We start from the raw sequence: 14,651 nt of genomic DNA, 5'->3' as shown, positions 1-14,651 counted from the left end.
TATCAGACTAAGCTTCCTTTGGTCCCTCCCATGATCAAAGCACCAGCCTCAGCGTACAAGGGATGGTTGCTCCTGAACTGAATATCCACTAAACAGCATTGTTGGTTAAAAATCCTTGCGTGGCTCAGTAGCACCTGCCAGAAGCTTTGAAAGAAATGCTGGATAAAATTCTGGTGGTGATCAGTGGGCTTAAAGTCCAGCAAGCTATGGATACGGAGCTAATAAAGCAAAGGCTTACTAAGATGAAAGAGACCTTATTGGTATTGCCAAACCAGCTACAGGCAGCGGAGCAAAGAATCTCTGAGATCGAGGACAAAGTGGCACTTCTGCAATCCCGCACAACACCTGATTTTTCAGCAATCACAGAACTGGAGCTAAAATTAGCATCTATGGAGTATCATGCAAGACGATCCAATCTGCAATTTATGGGAATTCCAGAAGGGTCATATACAATCAGTTCCTCAGTTTATCAATATGTTGATTAAAGATCATGTTTTACCATCTGCTCCTGAGGATTTGACAATCATGCGGGCTCATCGAGTTCCTTATCATCAGACACCTGGGGCCAAATATCCTCGAACTATTCTGGTATACTTCTCAGATATCCGGATTAAGGAACAGGTTCTCAGTAGAGTGATACAGGAGAACATGTTCACTATTTTGCAAAATGCCTCTTTGAAGATTTTGATAATCTTTCTGTGACTTCAGCTAGGCAGAGGAAGGCGTTTCAATTGCTTGCCTTTGAATAGAGATCAATTGGAGCACCGGCCTCCTTCGTTCAGTCTTCAAAATTGAAGGTGCTTTGGAAGGGACAATTTAAGATCTTTAATGTTCTTTCAGAAGCACACGACTTCTTAAAAACAATTTGGAATTAGAGTTATATATCATTCCTGCTCTTTTGTTTTTTTCTTTTCCTTTTTTGGTTATTCTCAAGAAGGATGGGGGTGGGCATGGTGGTGGGGACCAGATTCTGACAGATGAGGATTCAATTCCAGGGCATCCATCAGTTAGGAGTTTCGCGTGGCGTGGTGCTAGGGGGACGCCCGCCACATAGGGTTTTGGGGTGGGTAGGGTGAGGGTGGGGTTGGGGTAACAGAAAAAAAATGAGTGGATCATTTTTGGATTGCATACATAAGATGTTTTTTTCTTTTCAAATTCTAATTCTATGTATTTTTGGTACAATGAAAGCTGTCATTTCTATTTTGAATGGATAGCATCAAAATCATTTTGTACAATGTGAATGGCTGGTTGAATTTTAGAAAAACAAGTGCAATGTTAACTTGGTTGCTTTTTTTGCCCCACAAGTACTGTTCATCCACAAGACTCATTTTAGATCTGATACACCTAAACTGATTCTTCCAAAGGGGTATAACCAAACCTATTTTGCCTCAGCTAACTCATCAGTTCTTGGGGTGGCTATTATATTTTTCAATGACTGCGATTGTCAAATATTAAATGTTAATCGCCATGTTCAAGGACACTGGATTTATGTGCAAGTTAACCGTAATGGGGTAGTATGTGATCTCTTGAACTATTATGGTCCTATATTTGATGACATCTCTGCTTTACTGCAAATTTATGATCTTTTGACAGTTTCTGAGGGTTCTATAATTTTTTGGGGGTGATTTTAACTTCATTCCAGATATTTGCCTGGATACTTCTAATATAACTAAGAAACAACTACAGCCCAAATGAAATGAGCTGATTAATATGATGAAAAATGATTTTGTTTTGCTGGATCCATGGCCTCAAAGTCATCCTGGGCACTCATATTATACATGCTATTCTTTCATATATAAGACCGCATCTCAAACAGATTTCTTTTTTATTGATAATCTGTTATCCAGAAACGAGACGGAGATTATCTCCAATGCCTTTTCTGATCATTCAGCCATTTCTATTAAAATTCATATGAAGGGAACACAGCTTCGAAATAATAGGCTTCTTGAAGATGTGGAGTAGATTACTGCAATGCAGTCTTTTATGAAGCATTTTTTTTAAAATCAATCAGCAAACCGCTTCTATCTTTTCTGTGTGGGAAGGTTTTAAAGCAGCCTTTAGAGGGCAGGTAATAGCATATATATTGGCACTGCGGAAACAACACTCTCAGGAGATGCTTTACCTACAGGCTGAGGTCGAAAAAGTTAAAGCTAATTTAAAGACGGTTAGGTCTACATCTCAAAAGAAGGGTCTCCTGCAAGATCTAGCATGGGCTAAAGATAATCTCAGGCTTTTTTTGTATCTTCGGGTAATTAAGGGGAGCAAGGCCTATAAACAAAACTTTACGAAGAGAGTCAACATGTAGGACACTATCTGGCCTGGTTAACAAAAACTCAGAATAGTCAAAATACAATTACTCAGATTCAGGACCAGGTCTTGGAGACAATTGTAGATTCCAAAGAGGAAATTGCAGGGTTGTTTTATGGCTATTTAAAATGATATATAAGGAGATGCAGGTAATTATTCAAGCATAATTTATACACTATTTGGTATCTTTAGAAATGCCTTCTATTACTAAGACCATACAGGATTCTCTCGATAAATCTATTTCACAAGATTAAGTCAGTAATGTATTGAAATCTATAGCCAATGTGAAAGCTCCTGGTAAAGATGGTATTCCTGTTGAAGTTTTTAAGATTTATGAACCTTTGCTTATACCGTTTCTTACTAAATTATACAATTTGACACAAAAGGGTGAACCAATATCTAAAACTTTTAAGGAAGAGGTTGTGGTCTGCTTTCTTAAGAAAGATAAGGATCTCATCGCTGCTGGTTCATACAGACCTGTAAGTCTTTTAAATATAGACTATAAACTTGTATGAAAATCTGGGCAGTAAGGTTGACTCCAGTTACACAACAGGTGGTTCATATAGATCAGTCAGGTTTAATTCATAATAGATCTATAGCCTCAAATACACAAGCCATCGATTACCTGTCAGTCAACAAGGTTAAGGCAGCAATTTTAATGCTTGATGCAGAAAAAGCATTTGACCTTGGTCAAAACGATAAAAGATGTGTACTCAGGTTCAGAGGCGAGACTCTTGATTAACGGAGAATCGGCAGGTATAGTTAAGATTTGATGTAGGACTAGACAGGGATGCCGGCTGTCCCCCATTTTATTTGTCTTTTTATGGAGCTCTTGATAATTAAATTCTGCAATAATCTCCAGATAATGCCTCCAATAGCGGCTATGTCAAAAATGAAATTATTTGCAGATGATGTTATTTTATATTTATCAGCAGAACCATCTATATTTTTAATGCATTGAAGGAAGCAGAAGAGTTTACACGAATGGCTGGGTATAGACTAAATCAAGCAAAGACGGAGGTGCTTTGGTTCAATGCCCTATCGGTATTGCTTCCTTTTCTCCCTTATCAGAATTCATCTAATCCTATTAGGTATTTAGATGCTTATGTAAATTGTCATTATGATCATCTTTTTAGGCTAAATTATGGAAACACCCTGGAAAGAGCTAAGAGACTAATAGATAGATGGTATTTTCTTTCTTCAACTTTAATAGACTGTGTATCATTGATCAAAATGTCTATCTTTCAATTATTTGTATTTTTATTAACTTATCCTCTGATTAAAATTCCTATACAGACTAGAACCTCTTTAGCAATTTTACAACTAGATACGTCTCAGGGGGGACTTGCCCTTCCCAATCTCGATCTTTATTACCAGGCTGCTTTATTGAATTTATTGCTTGAACTCCCATTGGAAGCATCAAAGTTTGAGAATTTCTTACTAAGGAGAGTGCAATCCAATTACCTGTGTTTCTACGTTTTCTGAAACTCCCTAAAAAATCGAGATACCAGTCATTAGCTGACCTTGCTTGTCGCATACAAGTATTTTTAAATCTACATAAAATTCCTAGATACCAGCTATAATAAAAAATTAGTGAGTGACAGTCGTTTGGTTTGCAGCTTTCTCGGGGTCTTTGCACTTATGGCAAGACGTGGGTTTTGAATATTTGGGTGACTTTTTTAGTACATCTAATTTGATTACCGGTGAAATGTTGTCCCAGCAGCTGGGCCCTAGGTTTCCAACTTTGGCATCTAGTTTTAATCCCATTTCGAGCTTCTTAAAAGCAAATTATGTTGTGACTAATAATGAAGCTTTAAATATATTAAACCAACTAAATGGCCATGGCCTATGTGGAGAAGACAATTGGTATTCTTGACAAATACAGCCGGGTCAGCAGAAAGTGCTCAATAACTTTTTTCCTAAACTATTGAAAGAAACCGGTTGCAGTGTCAGCAAAAAGTAATGGCGGTCGCTATGTAAAGCAGGCCATATAGCACCTAGAGCTGCAAACTATAAAAGAATGGTCTATGTGTCAAGATGGCTAACTTATTACACACTTAGAAGACTGAATAAACATTTTCCGGCCTCCCTCGGAGTTTTGTTTTAGATGTGGGAACCCAGAGATAGGGTCCTGTAACCATATTTTTCTTTACTTTCCTGATCAATATCAATTCTGGTCTCATGTTTTTTCGAGGATTAACCAATTTCAAGCTTTATCAGTCCACATTATTCCTACTATTAAATTAGTTCTTTTTGGGTGTTCAGTAGAGGTCCAACATTTGACTAAATACCAACAATATTTTTGTTCAATAGCTATTGCAGAGACCAGGTCTCTAATTTTAAACAATTGGAAGTCTAACAAGATACCGTTGATTCCGCAATGGCAAGAAAAAATGGTTAAGACATATATATGGGAGGAAGCATATGCCAAGCGGATAGGGTCTCTTAGAAGATTTGTAGCAATCTGGTCAGAGTTTTTCAATAATGCATTTTAAAATGTTCATAGTCATTTATACCCTCAATGTGTTATGAAAGTATATTATTATCTATGTGGTATTTGATCATTTGCACTTTATTTCAGAGTATAAATAAGTTGCTGCTATCGATATATTGCCTGACTTTGTGCTGTTAGCACTTTATTTTTATAGCATTAGCACTTTATTGATGTATTCATGAACAGATGGTTTTATTGGTTATATGTTGTGAGGCTTCTTATGTCATCGATATTTAGGATGTTTCAATTTCACCTCTGTATTTATATTGGAGCAACACTTTTTTGATGGATTTTTGGTTTTGGCATGAACTGGTTACCAGTTTGGACATAAGCTGCTGAGTCTTTTTAGATATCTCCTGATGGACTTTTAGCAGTTTATTGCCATTGCACTATTCTTTTACTTATGTATGCAGGAGTTGATTGTTTTATTGATCTAAGCTTTATTATGCAATTGAGATGTTTCTCTTTATTGTTGCAATCCACTCAATAAAATAAAAAAATAAAAAATAAAAAAATCAGAATAAAAAGATTTTGCGCCAATTTGCGTCACTTTTGTGATGCAAAGACGGGATCAAATCTTAGTAAATCTCCCCCAAAATGTCTTTGTCGTAGAGGTGAATTCAAAAGAAACTTTAGAAGTGTACAACACTGCCTTTCAACCCCAGCCCAGGCTCCAGACATCAGTAGGGAGTAAATCAGACCTTTGTGTGAGGGCAGAACACAGCCTATGCAAATATATGTGCGCCCCGACTCCCTCTCTCCCAGCCCAGGAAGACTATCAGTATGCAGATGAATGCAGATGCCTCTCATGTCACAACCAGCCTTTCCTGTGGGGTGGCTGTCTGGACAATATGCACAAAGTGTAGCTGTCACTCTGCCCTAGATGTGGATTGGGGTCAGGTTACAAAATAGTAGAGTAATAAGCACAGAGAAATATCCACTTTCTAAAAGTGGCAATTCTAAAATAGTAATAAAAAAATCCAACTACATCAGTAAGCAGGATTTATCACCACGATTCCAAACATACCAAACATGGTATTGCTACTCCTTTCAGATCAGGAATTACCACATACACACATGTAAGGGAATTCCCAATGCTAGCCTATGAGAGGAGTAGGCCCCACAGTAGTGAGAAACAAAATAGGTTGTTTGTCACTACCAGGAAATGCCACTTAATAAAGAAACATGTCCCACCCTTTACCTACACAGCACCCTACCCATAGGGCTACCTAGGGCCTACCTTAGGGGTGACCGAGGTGTAATAAAAGGGGAGTTTGAGTCTAGGCAGTAGTTTTAAATGCTAAGTCAATGTGGCAGTAAACTGGTGCGCAGGTCCTGCAGTGCAAGGCCTGAGGCAGGTTTGAAAGGCTACTTCTGTGAGTTGCATAAGCAGCGTTGCGGGCCCAATATTAGCATTTAATTAACAGGCCCTGGGTATATGGAATCCCATTGTACACGGGACTTATAAGTAAATTAAATATGCCAAACAGGTGTAAGTCAACCATACTATGTTTAAAGTTTAAAAGATAGAGCACAAGATTAGCAGTTGTAAAGTGCCCAGAGTCCTAAAGCCAACAAAAAGAGGGTTAGAAAAATAGGAGGAAGAAGGCCAAAGGTTAGGGATAACCCTACAAAAAAAAAATCAGGTCCAACATTGACCAAATGGACTAAAGGGTGCTCCAGATCAGCCTTGGGATAATTTAAGCACCACATATGGACAACCACCGTTACCGCAACACAATCCCATGGAAATCTATGGTGGCTAACACATAGGTAAACATAAAAAGTAAATGAAATACAATTGTAATTTGAAACCCTATTTATATTAATTGCAATGGTTTTAATAAATAGTTTTTAACTAAACATGCTTAAATGTTGATGTCCTTATATATATAATAATTTTTTAATAAAATATTTAGCAAGCAATAAATTACTTTTTAAAATAGTTAAATTCAAGACTAAAATAAAATATAACTTGCATCCAACATTGTGACACATTCAACACAAATGATACAGTAAGGTGTAGGATAGAGAAAATAAAAAATATGTTAGGTAGTGGATACAAATTTATATTCATTTATCTGTTAAATTTTCCTGCATATGTGTTGTCCCTTGTTACTGTGCTAATCAAAGGCGGTTCCGGCATGAGGGCGTAGGGGGCGGAGCCCCACCTGTCTCCAGAGGACAGAGAAGGAGATTGACAGGTCTGAGGCTCCGGCACTCACACTGTCCATTCTGGTGGCAGTGCAGCACAGCCCTATACATACACACGCTGCGCATGCGAGGTGGATGACTTCAATACCGCCCAAATCCCGCATGTGCAGTGTGTGTCTGTGAAGCAGTGGTGAGGGCAAGCAGGCGCTACTTAGTGCAGCAATTTTGCCAGTACTTTGGTCGAATACGCGGCTCGACCGGATCTATGACGTAACTCATAACATCCTTCGAGGATCCCGCCTCCTCCTGTGACTGGCTGACCCTTGTTGCTGTCAGCCTATGAGAATAGGAGGCGGGATTTCCAACACTGCTTCCTTCGGTCTGTGCTGGCGGGTTCCTATTTCCCTCCTTCCGTCAACGAGCTGCATCTGAGCCCCTGAGACACCTCTGGGAGAAACACCGTGACGGTGTCCCTGACCAAGTTAAAACCGGTGAGTACAAGTGCGCCTTGCCTTGTTTTTCAAGGGCCGCCACTGCTACGACTCCCACAACAGGGCGTGGGCGAAGGCAAGCTTTAAAGGGACTAGCGGGAGGTAGGGATGGGCGAGTTGTTGCTGTAAGGGGCAGAACAGGAGGTAAGAGAGGAAGGTAGGGTGTCACTGGATCGGTTCATGGGCTGTATGTGGTAATGTTGGTGCTTCAACGAAGTGCATGGGGACGCTGTCTAACGGCATTGCATGCTGCTTGCTGCTTGCTTGGTGTCCCTAAATGACATCTGGTGAGAGTAGGCTCGGATGGGGGATGCAGTGTTTTGGAGGCGTTTCGAATGGAGGCCCTTTGTGGTCGGTACCTTGGTGGATGAAAGAAAATACTGCGTAGCAATTCCTGGAGGGACTGTTGGAAGTGGTGGGTTGATTGGCGTAACGGGAAATTATGCCCATAGCCCCCAAGAGTAGTAGGATTAAATGGGGGCCCTCCCCTCAGCCTGCTCCAAGTCCCGCTGGTGGGCTCTGACAAAGGGATCCTTGTATGGGAGGCATTGCAAGGAGACCCATGATGCTTTTAGAAGCATCAGTATTGGTTGGTTGTTTAGAAATGTTTTTACCGTGTCCAGTGGCTACATACTAAACTACAGGCATGAGCATTTGTACATCCAGAGGGCAAAAAATGCATACGAATTTCGCTGATCATTTCCATGATGAGAATGTTCTCCATAACAATTCATTTTTTTGTCCATAAAGACAGGTCTCAGTCGACGGGGTGGGTAGTGATGCTTCGATCGGTGCCCCCTCTCTCGCCAACACTATTCAAGGGCCACATTCAAATAGGATGTGGATTTTCATTCCTGGAGTGACAGTCATGTGTCAATATTGAAGGATAGTGGCTTCACACCACTACTGTGTCTTTTATTTTTTGCTGACGGGCTGCCGCCTCTGTGGGTATCCGGCTGCAGGGTGGTAACTACAGCCCACTTCGAGTCGTAGTAATTATATCTCTTACTAGCCGTTTGAGCATTATGGGTTGCACCGATAGAGTGGAGTGTTGCTGTGAGCACGAAGGCAGTTGTGCATCGTCCACCCAGATCACTTCATGCAATTCAACGCTTAATTGTAATATAATGTTCCAGGTATGCAAGAATTGTTTGTCGTCTTGGTAAGTCTTTGGACATTTTGGTGCCGATTCCGATCCTGGAAAAATTTCCCCCGTCCGAATAGAATCTGGACTTTTTTCCGTCCGAATCGTACAAGAAGCGTACAATCTGCCAAGTACGATTCGCATGGGAAAAACTCCATACTAATCACATCCGGAAAAGTTCCCCACACGTCCTCGGGTCGGAAATTGTGTCCGACACATCCCCGGACGATTTACCGTACGAGTCGGAAAAATGAAGTCCGACCGCGCAAGTACGATCACTTCCGTCCTTTCGATTTCACAACTGTATGGAAAAAACACAGTACGGACCGAGCTCCCATAGCAAGCATGGAGACACGTGGCCGCATACGCACCGAACACCCCACCACAGACCCCGCATGGCCACGCAAAAGGCCCCCCCGGCCGCGGATGTACGCGCCGAACCCCCACCAGTGTATGCATGGAGCGTACCCCCACCCATGTATGCATGGAGCGTACCAACACCCCACCCGTGTATGTAGGGACCGTACCCCCACCCCACCAGAGTATGTACGGACCGTACCCCCACCCCACCAGTGTATGTACAGACCGTACCCCCCCACCCCACCAGTGTATGTACGGACCGTACCCCCACCCCACCAGTGTATGTACGGACCGTACCCCCCATCCCACCAGTGTATGTACGGACTGTACCCCCACCCCACCAGTGTATGTACGGACCGTACCCCCACCCGTGTATGAATGGAGCGTACCAACACCCCACCAGTGTATGTACGGACCGTACCCCCACCCCACCAGTGTATGTACGGACCGTACCCCCACCCCACCAGTGTATGTCCGGACCGTACCCACCCCACCCCACCAGTGTATGTACGGACCGTACCCCGACCCCACCAGTGTATGTACGGACCGTACCCCCACCCCACCAGTGTATGTACGGACCGTACCCCCACCCCACCAGTGTATGTATGGACCGTACCCCCACCCCACCAGTGTATGTACAGACCGTACCCCCACCCCACCAGTGTATGTACGGACCGTACCCCCACCCGTGTATGTACAGACCATCCCCCCCACCCCACCAGTGTATGTACGGACCGTACCCCCACCCGTGTATGAATGGAGCATACCAACACCCCACCAGTGTCTGTAAGGACGGTACCCCCACCCCACCAGTCTATGTACGGACCGTACCCCCACCCCACCAGTGTATGTACGGACCGTACCCCTACCCCACCCCCACCAGTTTATGTACGGACCGTACCCCCACCCCACCAGTGTATGTACGGACCGTACCCCCACCCCACCAGTGTATGTACGGACCGTACCCCCACCCATGTATGTACGGACCGTCCCCCCCACCCCACCAGTGTATGTACGGACCGTACCCCCACCCCACCAGTGTATGTACGGACCGTACCCCCACCCGTGTATGAATGGAGCGTACCAACACCCCACCAGTGTATGTACGGACCGTACCCCCACCCCACCAGTGTATGTACGGACCGTACCCCCACCCCACCAGTGTATGTACGGACCGTACCCCCACCCGTGTATGAATGGAGCGTACCAACACCCCACCAGTGTATGTACGGACCGTACCCCCACCCCACCAGTGTATGTACGGACCGTACCCCCACCCCACCAGTGTATGTACGGACCGTACCCCCACCCCACCAGTGTATGTACGGACCATACCCCCACCCGTGTATGTATGGACCGTACCCCCACCCGTGTATGAATGGAGCGTACCAACTCCCCACCCGTGTATGTACGGACCCTACACCCAGCCCCCCTTGTATGTACCGTGCGAAGCACCACCACCGATGGACGGTGCGGACCAACACCCTGCCCGTGTCCGTACGCACCCTTCCCCAGGCCCACACACCAGCACCCTCACCCAACATGGGGCATGTACGAGTCGCACTAAGCCATAGCAAAGGACAGCACTGTACAACAACATGGCCCATGTACGCACCGTACAGACGCTAAAAACACTCCTACTGAACCAGAACTAACCAAAAAAACACAAGGACAGTCAATCCGAGGCACACAACACCACAAAACATATCCAACAAGGCCAAATACATCCTATACACTGACCTGCAACTGACAAACAGAGAAACAGAGGCCCAAACCACTACCACTCCTTATAACACACCCACCCAAAGTTCAAACACAGCCACACCCACAAATGGACCAATAAAAAGGCCCAACACACACAAACCATGATCCATTGCAACAGATCCACTGCTGCCAGACCCCAGAGACAACGCACTGCACCATACTTCAACCATCAATACACCTTACACTAGCACTCCTTCACACAACCACCATCACAAACACACCCTCATCACATTCACACACACACCTGCACACCCACAACCATCCACACCCACATCCATCCACACCGCCACCCCCACGACCATCCACACCCACACCCCACACCATGCCCACCAACAAGAATCCAAAATTCACAAAGGACGAGCTGAGTCGAGCCACAGCTCTTTGGAGCATTGGTCAGACGGACCAGCATATCAGAAAAAACTGCCATGTGCGAGAGGATAGTCAATTCCGTGAATGCTGTTGGGGCCACCAGAAGGACCAGGCATGAGTGCCAAGCCAGGTGGTACGATCTGCGGAGGACGGTCCGCCGCAAAATGACGGACGAGCACAACCAGGCCAACATCACGGGAGGAGGGCCGCCCCGCAGACCGGTACACTACCATCCCTGGGAGGAGAAGGTGATGGCCACGCTGCCGCCGTTGATAGTAGACGGACTAGGGGGAGTCCGAGAGCCTGGTGAGTACACAAACAACTCACCTCACATGGGGGGAACACCATATACAACCCAAATACCAATCATGCACGCAACCCCCCCAAAGCCAGCACCGGACACAACCACACTCCAAAAACCCACACATGCCACTAGCGCCTCCATGCCCCATGCCCCAAGCAAGGCCATGCCAAGTCACAGGCCACACAAAACACCAACACAAGACAGGATGTCCCTGATGCCGGGAGGGTGGGCCTCAAAACCAACATAGAGCAACTCTGAAGCACACAACAATGCCCTCAGCCCACATGGCTAAGGGCACAGCCATACAAACAGTGTGTCCCCACACAGTACTGTTTTGCCTACTAATGGTGGCCGCGTTGCAGGACGACATGGGTATGAAGGCACAATTTGCACATAACAGCAGACAATGAAGACGCAGCACACTGAAAGAGTGTCAGCACATACCGCCACAGCAGCAGCGCAGACTCAGACACTCCGCCCAATGGGTGCCCGCAGAGAAGAAACAAACCCACATGAACAAGCCAATGGCCTTTGCAAGACCTGCAAACTGTGTGTGCCCAGGAAGCTGGGCTGAGGTGACAGAGGGTGACACACAGAGGGAGGGAGAGGGGCAGAGAGAGGGACAGAGACAGAGGTGGACACAGGGAGACAGACAGAGGGAGGGAGGAGGCTGATAGAGGGAGGGAGAAAGGGAGACGGACAGAGGGAGGAGGCTGATAGAGGGAGGGAGAAAGGGAGACAGAGGGAGACGGACAGAGGGAGGAGGCTGACAGAGGGAGGGAGAAAGGGAGATAGAGGGAGACGGACAGTGGGAGGAGGCTGACAGAGGGAGGGAGAAAGGGAGACAGAGGGAGACGGACAGAGGGAGGAGGCTGACAGAGGGAAGGAGAAAGGGAGATAGAGGGAGACGGACAGTGGGAGGAGGCTGACAGAGGGAGGGAGAAAGGGAGACAGAGGGAGGGAGACAGAGGGAGACGGACAGAGGGAGGAGGCTGACAGAGGGAGGGAGAAAGGGAGACGGACAGAGGGAGGAGGCTGATAGAGGGAGGGAGAAAGGGAGACAGAGGGAGAAGGACAGAGGGAGGAGGCTGACAGAGGGAGGGAGAAAGGGAGACGGACAGAGGGAGGAGGCTGATAGAGGGAGGGAGAAAGGGAGACGGACAGAGGGAGGAGGCTGATAGAGGGAGGGAGAAAGGGAGATAGAGGGAGACGGACAGTGGGAGGAGGCTGACAGAGGGAGGGAGAAAGGGAGATAGAGGGAGACGGACAGAGGGAGGAGGCTGATAGAGGGAGGGAGAAAGGGAGACAGAGGGAGATGGACAGAGGGAGGAGGCTGACAGAGGGAGGGAGAAAGGGAGACGGACAGAGGGAGGAGGCTGATAGAGGGAGGGAGAAAGGGAGATAGAGGGAGACGGACAGTGGGAGGAGGCTGACAGAGGGAGGGAGAAAGGGAGATAGAGGGAGACGGACAGTGGGAGGAGGCTGATAGAGGGAGGGAGAAAGGGAGACGGACAGAGGGAGGAGGCTGATAGAGGGAAGGAGAAAGGGAGACAGAGGGAGACGGACAGAGGGAGGAGGCTGATAGAGGGAGGGAGAAAGGGAGACGGACAGAGGGAGGAGGCTGACAGAGGGAGGGAGAAAGGGAGATAGAGGGAGACCAAATCACCCTTGGGTGGTGTGGCCATGTCCGCACGTCAGCAGGTGGACTGTGTGCATGTAGACAAGGTTTGGCAGTGCCTTAACCCCCCCTTCAACCTTTGATAACCACTAGGCCATGTGTCAATCTGTGCACGAGTACCTCCGTGCTGCAGGCACAAACAGAACCTTACACCCAGTATACCTACCCACTGTGTTCGTCAGAACCCTGTCACAAATTGTTAAGTTACCTACCTGCATTCTCATATAGCATGGAATAAACACCATTTGGCCACGTACAGTGCAACACGTAAGGCGGCTCTGCATGGCTTGCTACGCCCGCTCACTACACTGCTGACTGCGTTCACAAAAGATGCATCAACTAAGACTGTGTCACACATAGGTAAAGTGTCGAAAGCTGTGGCCAAGGGACATACCCATGCACAAGTGCACTGTGTGAGGAATGCTAGCCAAATCCAACCACCCAGAGGAACTGTGCCAAATCAAAAATGAATGAAACATGGATGTCGCATGTAACACAATTAACACTGTCTCTTTCACACACAGGTCAACGTCATCGATCTCCCCCCAACACTGGGGGGGAAGACTCACAGGACCAGGCTCTGCGGGAAGAGGACCCCACCAGCAGCGACGACTCTCACCACTCCGTGGATGACCCAGACCAACCTGGCCCCTCTGGTGTCCAACCACCTGCAGCACCTGCGTCAGGTACAACTGTGCCAACCACCACCCCCATTCCAGCCACATCCCAGGAGACACCCAGGAGCCCTGCCCGCACACAACAACGCAGCCAGTCTGTCCAGGAGGGACAACGTTCTCCGGGCACCCAGGAGGAGGCAGGCGACACCGCAAATGCCATCCCTCAGGGGTCCCGGAGACCCGATGTGCCCACAACGGCAGGCCAGGCGCAAGTGGGCAGGGGTGGTGGGAGTGGAGGACGGCGGAGGCGCGAACCTGAACAGTTGGCTCAGGACCCGGCTATGGCACACGTCAGAACCATCCTGGACGCATACCGGCGTGACTCCAGAGGCATCGCCCAGGTAGTGGAGACCCTCAATGAGATGAAGGCCCTGCAGGTTGAGCACCATGCCAGGATGGAGGCAAGACTTGCAGATCTCTTGGCGGTGCACAGGGACGTGAGCCAATCCCTCCATCAGATCGCCCAAAGCCTGGCAAACCCTCCCTGCGCCACCAGGCGTAGAGCAGCACCAGACCATGGGAGGGAGGAGGAGGAGGATACATCTGATGGAGCGTCCCTTGCATCGTCAAGGCAGGCGTCTGAGGGTCCCCGCAGGAAGGTGGGTCGTCCACGAAAAAGACCGTGAGAGTCAGCGGAACATCACCATCTCCCAGGTCACCTGGCCCGGCACCTGACCCTCTGGCCCAACAGCAGCACAGCAGCAAAGGACATTCTCTGCCACATGGCCTTGCTGGTCACTGTCTGACCAATGTTGACAAAGACTGTGGCACAGACTCTGATGACTGTCAATGGCAAGGACACCAACTCCCCCTGTGAACTTTGGATTCTACACTCCCGCCAAGCACCTCTTGTCACCCCCCCAAACACGTACCCCAGCACTAATAAAATTCATCACAATCACAAGATGA

The sequence above is a fragment of the Triturus cristatus genome, chromosome 2_2 (genome assembly GCF_964204655.1).
Source record: "Triturus cristatus chromosome 2_2, aTriCri1.1, whole genome shotgun sequence".
NCBI lineage: Eukaryota > Metazoa > Chordata > Amphibia > Caudata > Salamandridae > Triturus > Triturus cristatus.
The sequence above is the reverse complement of the archived record's forward strand: the minus strand, read 5'-3'. Positions refer to the sequence as shown.